Source organism: Leptonychotes weddellii, chromosome 9 (assembly GCF_054177405.1).
Source record: "Leptonychotes weddellii isolate Sample4059 chromosome 9, ASM5417740v2, whole genome shotgun sequence".
Taxonomy (NCBI): Eukaryota; Metazoa; Chordata; class Mammalia; order Carnivora; family Phocidae; genus Leptonychotes; species Leptonychotes weddellii.
This window is the reverse complement of record NC_138377.1, coordinates 106792476-106800838: the sequence shown is the minus strand read 5'-3', so window position 1 is coordinate 106800838 and position 8363 is coordinate 106792476. Positions and strand designations below refer to the sequence as shown.

Genomic DNA, 8363 nt, shown 5'->3' with positions numbered 1-8363 from the left:
GATAGGGTGGATTTCCCCATTGAAGGTCCTCCCTTGGGCCATCGCATGTGCAGGGGAAGTGAAAGGTTGGCGGGGTGCCTGACAAGGACTGGAAAGTGCAAGGACGCCACCATCAGTCCACGTTTAGCTGAGGGCTCCTGTTGCTTCATTTTGTGTCCCATGGACCTGTATAAATGGTGGACTTTGGCCCCTTGGGGACACTGGTGGCTCTCCCCCTCAGCCCTGGGGTGTTCCTGAAGCCCTGGCCCTTGGCAATGTGCCCTGGGCAGGAGAGCCCAGAGCTCCTGTCACATGCAACCGACTCTCAAAGAGCTTGGGCCCCCTCAGGGCAGCTGAGGAGCACCGTCCCTGATCCCTTAGCCTGCTGAAGCAGGAAGAGCTTACCGGGACTTGAAGGGGAATCTCGAGTCCCTGGGCACAACAGGCAATGGCCCTGGGCCTATCGTGGTGACACTCTAGACCTGAGGGAGTGATCCAGAAGAGGCCCAGCAGGTGCAGGGAGAGGGCTCTCTTGCATGGCGGGCAGTGGGTGGCATGCCTTGGTTGCGTGCATGCGGGTGGCCTGGCATCCATTCCTCTGCTTTAAGGACCCTGAGGGCCGTGGCTCCCCTTGTCCTCAAGGGCACCTGCCCAGCTCCAGGTGCCACAAATGGCCAATACGTGGGAGGACGAGGGCCTGACCCTACCTACCAGGGCACTCACCCTTCATGCCCAGTCCTGTGCCCACAGTGTGCTACCTCTCAGGAAGCCTGTGTGCTGGGCCTTCTTGGGGGGCAGCATCAGCAAGAATCGGCTCCCTCAGGGGCCACACTCTCCATTGTTTTGGGGCCCAGGTATGGCCACCTCTGCTCCTGTAGCCTGCCCCTTCCTTGCAGTCCCCCGCATGTGATGGCCAGGCTCAAGCCTTGCAACACACTGCCACGGTTTTGCACTGTCAGCTTACAGCCACAGGGACAGGTGCCCTGGTGTAGGACGTTTTGACACCTGCCTACCCCTCTCTCCCCAGATCCCTCCCAGGTGAAGATTTCACTCTGAGGGCCAAGTCCTGCTTGGCCCTGCCCCTGCAAGGAACTCAACGTCTCTTGCTCCCATCCCCACTTAACCAGGACGTCCAACTCTACAGTAAGCATGCCAGTAACCAGATTCGGGGGATAGGAGAGCACCTGCCTGCGTCATCACTGCCTTGCTTGGGTCAAAAATGAGAACTCATATTGTCTCGAAGAGAGATGATGACCTAAAAATCATGCTCAATAGGATTACGCTGAGGCCCAATGGAAGGGACCATCTCAGAGTCATCATCCTGAGGATACTCAGGGCCCTGGGGGAGTGCTGCAGTTTGGGGCTTGAAGCGACTGATCCCTCAGGCCTCACCACTTTGGCTGTTTCCTGACTGTGGGCCTCCAGGTGCCCACGAGGTGCTCGGGCCTTCGGCCTTGCCTACCGACCCATCCCCCCTCCCAGGATGCCTTCCGGGGAGCCATTGCTTAGCAACTCTGGTCTCTTTGTGTCTTTCAGCGGGCCTTGGTGGCCAGGGTCTCAGTGTGGTCACAAACATGGCAGGTGAGTGGAGCCCCTGGGCTTCGAGGGAGGCCATAGACGCCACCTGGAGTGGGTACGGGTGGCCTGTGTCTGGGTGGCGGCCACATGGGTGTCAGGTTGGGAAACCTGGATGGCGGGAGAGAGTGGATTTCCCCACTGAAGGTCCGACCTTGGGCCATCCCAGGTGCAGGGGAATCGAAAGATTGGCCAGGTCCCTGACATGGACTAGAAAGTGCAGGGTCACCGCTGTCAGGCAATGATCAGCTGAGGGACCTCACTGCTTCACGGTGTGCCCATATGCCCATCAAGATGGTGGATATAGGCCCTTTGGGGCCACTTGTGGCTGTCTCCTCAGACATGGGGTATTCATGAAGGCCAGACCTTGGCAAGTTGCCCTGGGCCGGAGAGCCCAGAGCTCCTCTCACATTCACCTGACTCCCAAGTAGCTTGGGTCCCCTCGGGGAACTGGGGAGTTCCCCTCTCCAATCCCGTGGGCTGCTGAGACAAGAAGGGCCAACCTGGCCTAGGAGGGTAATCTTGAGTCCCTGGGCACAACAGGTGATGTCCTTGGGCCTATCATCTCGGTAATCTAGATCTGAGGGGGTGATCCCAGTGATAAGACCCAACAGGTGCAGGGAGAGGGCCCCTATGCAGGGTGGGAGTGGGCGGCATGCCTGGTTGGGAGCACGCTGTTATCCCGGCATCCATTCCTCTGCCCTCAGGACTCTGAGAGCCGTGTGTCCCCATGTCCTTGAGGACACCAGCCCAACTCCGGATGTCAGAGATAGCCAATCCGTGGGAGGGTGAGGGCCTAACTGTACATACCAGGGCACCCACCCTTCATGCCTGGCCCAGAGTCCACAGCGTGCTACCTCTCAGGAAGTCTGTTTGCCAGGCCATCTGGGGGGCAGCATCAGCAAGGCTCAGCTCTCACGGGGGCCATGCTCTCTGTTGTTTTGTGGTCAAAGTATGGGCATTTTTGCTCCTGTAACTTGCCCCTTCCATGCCGTCTCCTGCCTAATGCTGGCTGGCCTCACACCCTGCCATGCAGCACCAGGCTTTCTGGACTGGCAGCTCTTGCCTACAATGGCAGGTGCCACAGAGCAGTGTGTTTTCATACCTCACCTACACCTCTCTCCCCAGATCCTCTCCCCAGACGAAGATCCCACCCTGAGGGCCAAGTCTTACTAGGCCCAGACACTGCAAGACGCCCAACGTCTCGGGCCCCTCCCCCCACCGGGCATCACGCTCTACAGTAAGCACCCCCAGTAATCATTTTCGGGGGACGGGTGAGTGCCTGTCTGCGTCACCACTGCTTTCCTTGGATCAATGATGAGAACACATAATGTCTCGAAGAGAGATGATGACCTAAAAATCATGCTCAATAGGATTATGCTGAGGCCCAATGGATTAGATCATGCTGGGTTCAGCATCCTGAGGATGCTCGGGGCCCTGGGCCAGCACTTCAGATTGGGGCTTGAGGCAACCATTCCCTCAAGGCTCCCCACTGTGGCTATGTACTGACTGTGGGCCTCCAGGTGCCCACGAGTGGATCATGCCTTCGGCCTTGCCTGCCAACCCATTCTTCCTCCAAGGATGCCTCCTGAAGAGCCATTGCTTTGCGACCCCGATTTCCTTGTCTTTCTTGGGCCGTGGTGGCCATTGTCTCGGCGCAGCCTCAGTGAAGCCACTGCACTTGGAGGGAGGCCGCAGATGTCGTTGGGGTGGGTCGTGAGGCCCATGTCTAGGTGGCTGCTGCATAGGAATATGGCTGGGAGCCCTGGATGTCCAGAGAGGGTGGTCTTCCCCTTGAAGATCCGCCCTTGGGCCATCCCACATGCAGGGGAAGTGAAAGATGGGCTGGATCCCTTACAAGGACTAGAAAGTGCAGGGACGCTGCCGTCACCCAGTTCAGCTGAGGGATCTTGCTGCTTCATGGTGTTCCCCATGGGCCCATCCAGATGGTGGATGTAGGCCCTTAGGGACCACTGGTGGCTGTCCCCCTCAGCCCTCAACTGTTCCTGCAGCCCTGGTACATGGCAAGGTACCCTGGGTGGAAGAGCCTAGAGTTCTTGTCACATGCACCCGACTGCCAAGGAACTTGGGCCCCCTCCGGGCAGCTGAGAGCTCCCCTCCTCGATCCCTTGAGCTGCCAAGACAGCAAGGGCCCACCGGGTCTAGGAGGGGAATCTCAAGTCCCTGGGCACAACAGGCGATGGCCCTGGGGCTCTCACCCTGACACTCTAGACTTAATGGAGTTATCCAGTGGAAGAGGCTCAGCAGGTGCAGGGAGAGGCCCCTGCCCTTGCGCGGCGGGCAGTGTGCTACATGCCTTGGTTGCATGCGTGTGCTTGGCCCAGCATCCATTCCTCTACCCTGGGGACCCTGGGGGCCATGGCTTCCCATGTCCTTGAGGACACCTGCCCTTGAGGGTTTCATGGATTGCCAATCAGTGGGAGGGTGAGGCCTTGGCCCTACCTACCAGGACAAGCTCCCTGCACACCATGCCTCGCTCCCACACCCTGCTACCTCTCAGGTAGCCTGTGTGCCAGCCTTCTCCTGGGGGGCAGCCTCAGCAAGGCTCGGCTCCCTTGGGAGCCATGCTCTTCATTGTTTTGGGGTCCAGGTAGGGGCATCTCTGCTCCTGTAGCCTACCCCTTTCTTGCGGTTCCCACCATATGCCGGCAGGCCTCACACCTTGCCATGCGGCACCAGGTTTTGGGAATGGCAGCTCTTGGCTGCAGGGGTAGGTGCCCCGGAGAATAGTGTTTTGACACCAGGCCTACCCTCTCTCCCCAGATCATGTACCCAGATGAGGATCCTGCCCTGAGGGCCAAATCTTCCTAGGCCCAGCCCTGGAATAGGCCCAACGTCTCCTGCCCTGACACCCACACGAGGACCTGGAGCTACCTACCAGGGCACACACCCTTCACGACTGGCCCTGCGCACACAGCGTGCTACCTCCCGGGAAGCTTGTGTGCCATGCCTTCTTCTGGGGGGCAGCATCAAAAAGGCTCGGCTCCTTCAGGGCCCTGCTCTCCGTTTTTTCAGGGTCCAGGTATGGGCATCTCTGCTCCTATAGCCTGCCCCTTCCTTGGAGTTACCCACTAATTGCTGGCTGGCCTAAAGACTTGCCATAGGATGCCAGGCTTTTGGGACTGGCACATCTTGGCTGCAGGGGCAGGTGCCACACAGCAGGGCATTCTGACACCTGGCCTACCCCTCTCTCCCCAGATTGTGTCCCCAGACGAAGATTCTGCCCTGAAGACCAAATCTTGCTAGGCCTAGCCCCTGCAAGAGGCCCAAAGTCTCGTGACTCCATCCACCCACCCCCGCTGGGGCATCCCGCTCTACAGTAAGCTCCCCTGGTAAGTGGATTCCAGGGACAGTATAACGCCCACCTGGGTCGTTACTGCCTTGCTTGGGTCAATGATGAGAACTCATACTGTCTCGAAGAGAGATGATGACCTAATAATCATGCTCAATAGGATTATGTTGAGGCCCAATGGAGGATACCATGCCATGGTCAACATCCCAAGGTTGCTTGGTGTCCTGGGGGAGCTCTGTAGTTTGGAGCTTGAGGTGACGGTTCCCTCGAAGTTCCCCACTGTGCCTGTGGCCTTTCTGTGGCCTGTGGCCTTTCTGTGGGCCTCCAAGTGCCCAAAAGTCCTCAGGCCTTCGACCTTCCCTGATGACCCATTCCACCTTCCAGGACACCTCCTGGGGAGCTATTGCTTAGCACCTGGTTCTCCTTGTGTCTTTTTAGGCCTTGGAGGCCAGAGTGTCTGCGCGGCCTCAAACATGGCAGGTGAGTGGACCACTGGGCTTGGAGGGAAGCAGCAGATGCCATTGGGGTGGGTTCAGGTGGCCCATGTGTGGGTGGTGGCACATGGACATTGGCCTGGAAGCCCTGGATGTCTGTAGCGGGTGGACTTCCCCCTTGAAAGTCTGCCCTTGGACCATCTCATTTTCATGGGAAGCAAAGGTTTGTGTGGGTCCCTGACAAGGACCGGAAAGTGTAAGGGGGCCAGCATCAGCCCACATTCAGCTGAGGGCTCTTGCTGCTTCATGGTGTGCCCCATGGACCCATCCAGATGGTGGATGTGGGCCCCTTGGGCCACTGGCATCTGTCCACCTGGGTCCTGAGCTGTTCCTGAAGCACTGGCCATTGGCAAGTTGCCTTGGGCGGAAGAGCCCAGAGCTCCTGTTGCATGTACTCGACTCCCAAAGAGCTTGGGCCCACTTGGGGCAGCTGGGGAGCTCCCCTCCCAATCCCTTGGAGTGCATAGACAGGAAGAGCCCACCGGGCCTAGGACGGGATTCTTGAATCCCTAGGCACAACAGGCGATGGCACTGGGCCTGTGGTCGCAGCACTCTAGACCTGAGGGAGTGATCCAAGTAAGAGGCTAAACAGGTGTAGGGACAGGGTCCCCCTGCATGGAGGACAGTGGGTGACATGCCTTGGTTGCGTGGACATGATTACCCTGGCATCCATTCCTCTGACCTGGGGCCCTGGCGGCCATGGATCCCCGTGTCCTCGAGGGCATCTGCCCAACTCTGGGTGCCACAGATGGCCAATCCATGGGAGGGCGAGGTCCTGGCCCTACCTACCAGGGCACGCACCCTTCATGTCCGGCCCACCGCCCACAGTGTGCTACCTCTCAGGAAGCCTGTGTGCCAGGCCTTCTCCTTGGGGGCAGCATCAGCAAGGCTCGGCTCCCTCAGGGGCCATACTCTCCGTTTTTTGGGGTCCAGGGATAGGTATCTCTGCTCCTGTAGCCTGCCCCTTCCTTGCGGTCCCCTGATGTGTGCTGGCAATTCTCACAACTTGCCAAGGGGCACCAGACTTTTGGGACTGGCAGCACTTGGCCGCAGGGGCAGGTGCCCCAGTGCAGGACATTTTGACAGCTGGCCTACCCCTCTCTTTCCAGATGCCATCCTAGAATGAAGATCCCGCCCTGAGGTCCAAGTCTTCCTAGGCTAAGCCCCATTAAGAGGCCCAACATTTTGTGCCATCGACCCCTTCCTGGGGCATCCCGCTCTACAGGAAGAACCCTGGGTAAGCCGGTTTGGTGGACGGGAGAGTGCCCACCTGTGTCGACATTGCCTTGCTTGGGTCAATGATGAGAACTCATACTGTCTCAAAGAGAGTTGATGACCTAAAAATCATGCTCAGTAGGATTACACTGAGGCCAAGTGCCTCAACCATGGCAGGTGAGTGGAAGCCACTGGCTTTGCAAGGAGGCCACAGATGCCATCGTGGTTGGTTTGGGAGTCCTGTGTCTGGGAGGTAGCCACATGGGCTTCGGACCAGGAGACCTGGATATATGGAGAGGGTGGACTTACCTCTTGAAGGTCTGCCCTTGTGCCATCCCACCTGCAAGGAAAGGGAAAGTTTGGCCATGTCCCTGACAAGGACCTTAATGTGAAGGGACACTGCCGTCAGCCCACGTTCAGCTGAGGGCTCATGCTGCTTCACGTTGTGATGCATTGGCCTGTCCAGATGGTGGACCTGGGCCCCTTGGGCCACTGGTGGCTGTCCCCCTCAGCCCTGGGCTGTTCCTGAAGCCCCAGCCATTGCCAAGGTGACCTGGGTGGGACAGCCCAGAGCTTCTGTCCCACACACCTGCTCCAAGGAGCTTGGGCCTCCTTGCACCAGCTGGGAAGCTATCCTCCCTGATCCCTTGGACTGTCAAGACAGAAAGGACCCACCAGGCCAAGGAGGGGAATCTTGAGTTCCTGGGTGCAACAGGCGATGGCCCTGGGCCTCTCACAGTGGCACTCTAGACCTGAAGTAGTGATTCCTCTCCCAGCAGGTGCAGGGAGAGGACCCCCTGCCAGGGGAGCAATGGGTGTCATGACCTGTTTGCATGCATGTGGTTGGCCCAGTATCCATTCCTCTGCCCTGGGAACCCTGGGGGCCATGCCCCACCATGTCTTCGAGGGCACCTGCCAGGCTCGGGGTGCAACAGATGGCCAATTCGTGGAAGGGCGAGGGCCTGGACCTACCTACCAGGGCATGCACACTTCACAACCGGCCCCGCACCCACAGCATGCCACCAAGAGAGGAAGGGCCCACCAGGTCCAGCAAGGGAATCTGGAGTCCTAGACACAATAAGCAATGTCCCTGGGCCTATCGTCACGGCACTCTAGACCTAAGGGATTGATGCTGGTGAAGAGACCCAGCAGGTGCAGGGAGAGGGCATCCCTGCATGGCGGGGAGTGGGCTGCATGCCTTGGTTGCATGCACACAGTTGGCCCAGCATCCATTCTTCTGCCTTGGGAGCGCTTGGAGGCCATGGCTCCCCATGTCTTCGAGGGCACCAGCCCAGCTCTGGGTGCCACAGATGGCCAATCAATAGGATGGCGAGGGCCTGGCCCTAGCTACTACAGCATGCACACATCACGCCAGGCCCTGTGCCCACAGCATGCTACCTCTCGGGAAGCCTGTGCACCAGGCCTTCTCCTGGGGCAGCATCTGCAACACTCGGCTCCCTTGGGGGCCACCTTCTCCGTTGTTTAGGGGTCCAGGTATGGGCATCTCTGCTCCTGTAGCCTGCCCCTCCTTGCAGTCCTCTGCTGTGTGCCAGCCTGCCTAATGCCTTGCCATGTGGCACCAGGCTTTCGGAACTGTCAGCTTTTGGCAGCTGGGGCAGGTGCCCCAGAGCAGGACATTTTGACACCTAGACTACCACTCTCTCCACAGATCTTGTCCCCAGAAGAAGTTCCCGCCCTGAGATTCAAGTCTTGCTAGGCCATGGCCCAGCAGGAACCCCAACGTCTTGGATCCCCACCCCTCACCATGGCATCCCACTTTACAGTAA

General features: G+C 58.9%; 4 non-coding genes across 4 annotated transcripts; all 4 read left to right on the top strand.

The window, feature by feature from the left end:
* Window positions 1-1189: 1189 nt before the first annotated feature.
* On the top strand, window positions 1190-1270 carry LOC115939526 (small nucleolar RNA SNORD115). Its single transcript, XR_014148877.1, has one exon. It is a non-coding gene; the product is annotated as a small nucleolar RNA SNORD115 (small nucleolar RNA).
* A 1592-nt stretch (window positions 1271-2862) lies between these two features.
* LOC115939504 (small nucleolar RNA SNORD115) lies at window positions 2863-2943 on the top strand. Its single transcript, XR_004074308.1, has one exon. It is a non-coding gene; the product is annotated as a small nucleolar RNA SNORD115 (small nucleolar RNA).
* A 2019-nt stretch (window positions 2944-4962) lies between these two features.
* On the top strand, window positions 4963-5043 carry LOC115939497 (small nucleolar RNA SNORD115). Its single transcript, XR_004074301.1, has one exon. It is a non-coding gene; the product is annotated as a small nucleolar RNA SNORD115 (small nucleolar RNA).
* Window positions 5044-6653: 1610 nt separating this feature from the next.
* LOC115939515 (small nucleolar RNA SNORD115) lies at window positions 6654-6734 on the top strand. Its single transcript, XR_004074318.1, has one exon. It is a non-coding gene; the product is annotated as a small nucleolar RNA SNORD115 (small nucleolar RNA).
* The last annotated feature ends 1629 nt before the right edge of the window (window positions 6735-8363 follow it).